Source organism: Diabrotica undecimpunctata, chromosome 7, assembly GCF_040954645.1.
Source record: "Diabrotica undecimpunctata isolate CICGRU chromosome 7, icDiaUnde3, whole genome shotgun sequence".
NCBI lineage: Eukaryota > Metazoa > Arthropoda > Insecta > Coleoptera > Chrysomelidae > Diabrotica > Diabrotica undecimpunctata.
This window is the reverse complement of record NC_092809.1, coordinates 27,619,660-27,625,934: the sequence shown is the minus strand read 5'-3', so window position 1 is coordinate 27,625,934 and position 6,275 is coordinate 27,619,660.

The window sequence follows — 6,275 nt, the reverse complement described above, 5'->3', positions numbered from 1 at the left end:
CAGCGGTGCACTGGAACCATTTTTGATGAAAAACATACATGAAAATATAGAAGACTCGGATATAAATTTAGGACCTTCAACTTTAAGCGAAGTCCAATCCATAGAAAAAAATACCAAACAATTGAATATTCCTGCGAAAAGAGACGGAGGATTTGATGACAATAATAGCGATAGTGCGAGTGCTGATGCTGAAACGCCTGAACCTGAAACCACCAACCAAGACAGAACAATTAATGTTCCAGTTAATCTGGATTGCAGTGTAGGAAGCTCCAGCATATACTTAGTTTCAGATGATCCCGGAAAATTGCCAAATATGAATCCAAGTGAAGTTCAATTTGTTGTTGAAAATTTTCCGCAGGAAATTACAAAAATTAACTTCCCCAGAGATAAAAATAATAGGAAATTTTCAGAAACTTATTATTATCGCACATTACCTAATCAAGACCAAATTCATCGCCCGTGGTTACTTTAGTCATTATCACTAAATAGTGTTTTTTGTGCACCTTGTAAACTGTTTTGTCGTGATGAAAGCAGCCGACAATTACTTAGTGGAATTAATGAAGTAAGTAACTGGCAACATTTAGCTATTATTTTAAAAAGACATGAATTCGGTGCAGTTCATATAAAATATTCTCAAAAACTGTTTGAACTATCTACAACATTAAAAAAAGGATTAACAGTTGACTCTGCTCATCAAAACTTATATGAAATAGAGAAAAAACATTGGGGCGCACGTAGAACAAATAACAATTGTAGTAAGATATGTTTCTGCTTTCTGCAATGTTATCTATAGAACATGAAGTGTGTGCGACATTGGACATTAAAGATATTGTCAAAAAGTTTTCCGAAACGAAAGCCCGAAAAGTGCGTTTTTAGTTTTTTTATGTGTTTATGTTTCTATTCACGATTTATTTTAATTAAATGGACGTTTAAATTAGGATATTAGGATATATATATATATATATATATATATATATATATATATATATATATATATATATATATATATATATATATATATATATTCTGGACGTTTACATTAGGATATTAGGATGGGATATTAGGATATACATTAGGATAATATATGGACGTTGGATCATGGAGATTAGTCTAAATGTTCAAGTAAGTATTTATCTATTTACAAATTATTATTGTTATATTATGCATCTTCTGCACATTTCTTTAAATAATAGTATGTCTAAAGTGTTGGAAGGGGGGCGGCAAATATTAAGTTGCACACGGGCGGCCAATACCTTAGCGGCGGCCCTGCCTGTAGTTGCCGTAAATAAATTAAACCGGGTTAATTTGTCTATGCACACCACATAAAATGTCACTCTGTCACTGAACAGAGCACTGGTTCCGACTAAAACATGGCTGATTTCATCTGCGCGTACTTATTTTTTCAAGCAGAGTGGGCATTCTGATTGTTTATTATATTCTGTGATATAAGTATACATTTGAACTTTCTTGAGATATTTACAAGTTTTAATTTATAATTTAACATGCCTAACGAGGCTCAAGGCAAATCTGAACAGAATGGAAAAATAATAATAATGTTAATAAATATTAAATATATTTACAAAAGAAACATTTTTATTCTCGAGAGAGAAAGATAAAGAAAATATATCTTCTGTCTCTCTCTTACCTATATCTTACATATGTAATGATTTTGCCGATTCACTTCCGTACAAATTTCCAACGTCGAACGCGCGTATAGAAGTATAACTTTAAAAAGAAAATAAATTTTATCACGTTATGTCTAACTGCTGATTTTCATTTGTCTTAAATATTTTTCGACCAATCAAAATTAAAGTTTGATCAAACTGACTTTGACAAATAGAAGATCCTCCTCTATTTTAGACGATTTGATCAAACCAGATCGAACTCAGGATGTGACGTCATCTGCTATCAATTTTTTGGTTTGGTCAAACTAGTTTGATCAAATATTTGAAGACAAGGACTGTATGGATATAATATAATGGATATGGATATAATATGATTTATGAATTATGGATATAATATGTACATATTTATTTTATACTTCACGTCACCTCTTGTTAGAATTTTGGATGTAAAGACTGCAGAAGCATTTCTGTTCTTTTCTGACCACTGTAACAAAGAACCATCCAGATAACTACCCCGTTTCCTATTTATCCCCTACTCCCACTCCATCTGAACCAAAAGACTCAGACCCTCATCATACAAAAGCTTTTCTTCCTTACATCAAAGGTGTCACTGACAAAATCGACCAAATTCTTAAATCGAGAGAAATAAAGACAATATTTACTCCCCAACAAAAACTTTCATCTCTTGTCCGATCAATCAAAGACAAAATCCAAAAGAACAACACGCAGTTTATATCATTCTCTGTGCAGACTGCTCCCGATCTTATATTGGCCAAACACATCGTAGAATCAAAAATAGGATTTATGAACACACTATTCACACAGGTCACAAAATTGATTTTGAAAACTCCAGAACCATAGCCTCATTCGTTTCCATAGAAATTGAAAAAAGGCCAAATTGTCTCAATACAAGAGATGGCGGCATCCTGTTACCTTCGAAATGGAAACCTCTCATAAAGAAAATATCGTCCGCTCCACCCTAATCCAAATTCTGCTGTCAGAAAAGTTCGCGCCAACCCCCACCCAAACGACGTCACCATTGACGGTATAAATTAACCGTCCGCTGTTCCCAGTAATGCATTGATTAGTGAGACCTCGGAAGCACGAAGAAGACATCAGAGAGGATGTCGAAAGCTCGGCGAACTGATATTCAACGTGGTTCAATCCGGAAGTCTGTTGAGTTTAATATTAATTCTTGTAATAGTATTACTCTTAGCTTTAAGTTTAATATATATATACACATATATAACATTTGTATTATTTTGTTCAAATTTTATCCTGTCTTTTTTTTTAAATTTTTTTAGAAGCTATAAAGAAGAAAATCGGTGGCGCCCTTTGAGCAATAATATTATCATATTTCTTTGTTTATTATACCAATTGTTTCGGAACTCAAATACCTTGGTGTAATACTTCACACAAAAATGCTTTTTACTCAACATATTAACTACACAAGTAGTCGCTGCGAAAAAGGTATTAATTTACTTAAAATGCTCTGTAAGAGATCGTGGGGAGCAGATCAAAATATGGCATTGAATTTTTATCGAGTCTATATAAGGTCTATTATAGATTACGGCTGTTTGGTATATGGGTCAGCTAGTATAACTAATTTACGTAAACTTGATAGAATTTAAAGCTGTGGAAATTTTTGTTTTAGCCTTTGAAAACCCACTCTCATTACGCAGAGAATATGATGCAAGCAAATACTTTATAATTCAAAATTATCGGTGCACCTATAATACTAAAATAATTAATAAATTAAATACAGTTGATTTAACAACTATATTCTTCTTAAAAAAGAATTCACCCCACTTGAAAATGCTTTTGTAACTTGCAATGAACTTAAGTCCCTTTTTGAGAATCATTGGACATGCCACACCTGACAAGTGTTCTATCTACAAACACTATTATTCCTAAATACCAAACTGAATTTTGTCATAATACTCTCAAGGAGATCTTAAGAAGGTAACTATTCAGATAACATTGCAATCTATACAGATTGGTCAAAATTAGTAACATGTTCAACCAGTGCTTACTTTGTGCCAAAAATGAAGACTAAAACAGCATTTACTTTAAATAATCAATCCAGCATATTTTCCGCTGAAGCATGTGCTATATATAAAGCCCTTAAATGGTGTGAAAACCAGCGGAACAAAATTGTCGTGTGCACTGATTCATTATCAGTATTAAATGCGTTACAAAACTTTAAAGTCACAATTAACAGCAATATATTCATATAGTATTTTTCATATAAAAATGCGTGCACGTCATTCAAGATTTACGACGTCAGAACCCCACAGCGTTGTCAAAACATCAAAATAGTAAGTGAGGAATTTTTAAAATGTCAACTATTTGTCAAACTATTATAGAACAGTAAATACACTTAGTTTTAAGACTACTGCAACACACTAAAATACATAAGAAAACATTTTAACACAAAACTATATATTCTAAATTTTAAACTTATCTCTATTTAGAGCATTAATAGTAAAAACGTCCCGCCATTATTTCTTGTTCAAAATAATCTATCTTATATGAAAGCTTATCAGCTTTCTACAGACTATTTAGTTGTTTTGGCATAGCACAATCACAATACACAACAATAATTAGTTTTTAAAGCTATTAATCTAAATTGAATATGTATTTATAAATACAATTTATTAATATATAATATATTATGATCAAATTGTGTAAGAAATCAAAACAAACAAAATTCTTACTTTAAAAAAGCGGCAACACTTTAAACAATTTAGCCACACGCTGAACTGTCCAAAAATTTGAAGTATTACCATATCAGTTGCGTACAATTGTCTAATATATTTAATTAAAATTATTGTGGAATATTAGACTTAAAGAGTTATTTCATAAAATTTATATTATTAATAATAACAAATGTTTTTGGTTATTTAACCAATATAATTCTAAAATTCCCAATATAATGATGATTACATTTTTCTGATTATTATACCATGTTGACGCCTATGAAAGATCGAGCAGTTCCGTATGGTTTTCGTATTATTAGCTGTGTTAGGAAAATTTGAACTCCAAGGTTGACGTTTTGGAAATTTTAAATATAAGTGACGCTACTTTATATAAATAATTGTGACGTGCACGCATTTTTATATGAAAAATACTATATTATTTTTTCAACAGTTACTAAAATTATCAGCCCTATCATATGATGTTAAATTCGTATGGGTTAAGGGACATTCAGACATATGGTGTAGTATTGCGGATTCAATAGCTAAAAATCCACTAAAGAACCCACATATATTGATTGAAGAATTTAACACATGTGATCTCCTTGCATATGTCAAACAGCATATTAAATTTAAATGGGAACGTTGGATTCAGTTCGGTGAAACTACAGGCACTAATTTGCTTAAATTACAACCAACAGTGGCAGCGAACCAATTTTAGTTTTTACAAAGTTGTTGTACTAAGTAGAAATACAGTGTCGACCATCCTAAGATTAATAGTAGATCTTGGATGTTTTCCGAAGCATCTACATAAAATTGGAGTTCTCCCAACAGACAGATGTGAGTGTGGAACTAGTATAGCTGAACAAAATCACATATTCTTTAACTGTTCCTTACATGTCAATACATGTACGTGGCTGCTTCAAGAATTGCCGAAAGCAGGTTTAAAGACGCCCTTAAACTTAAATGTACTATTAAGTGAAGATAATACAAATTTTTTTAAATTATGGTATTTCTGCAAAAAATTAAATCAAAGGTGAGAATGAAAAATTTTATCGTTTGAATGGATATTTCCTTTGTATTTAAACCCATTTGTTGCCCACCTATCTAACCGTGGTTTATGTCTTGTGTTAAAATAAAGTCGCTCTGGTGGACCCCTCAGCATGAAAAGTGTCCTCTCTGTACAATCCAGGGTTCTAAACCAAGGCTAATATACAAAAAGCTTACTAGAGTATTTTAGCAAAATAAAGAGCAGAAGGGCATTATTTTTGTAAAATTTTAGGTAGTTTGTTTAGCAGAAAAATGGTTGACTACAATTACTGCGGTCGTAAATATTATTAAATTTATCTGACTTGGCCCATTGTTAAGACCGGTCCGGAGCGATAAGCAAACGAGGTAGACAGAGTTGGTCTTTTGACAACACGGACTAGACGGTACTCCTATAATAAAGAAAAGGATCCACAAAATTTACAATAATTAGGACGACAAAAACAAAAAAACGGATGTAAAATATATTGCTTTGCCTTATATACCCGAAATTAATGTTTTCAAATGCATTTTAAAATAAATTTTTATACTATTATGGATTAACCCAGGACGTTTATAGTCGGTACTAATTGAAGTCAACCCTTTACTGCTAAACAAACTTTAACCAAACTACAAAATAAACATTATTTTTTCAAATGGGTATGCTTTTCAATATTCTCCCTCACACTTATATTTCTGTCACTATCATGAGTATGTCATAAGTTTGATTTGATGGTACAAAATTGATCCATTTGGTAGATTTTGGGAACAGATAATAAAATAAAAGGGCCTCGCTCATGCGACTTCGCCCAACTTTAGATTAGTCCATGCTACGCCACTATATTTACTTGATGTCATCTACGGAAAAGTTTAAAAAATAAAACATTTAATATTCAACTAGTAAATTTATATATAGTTGGGCTTATAA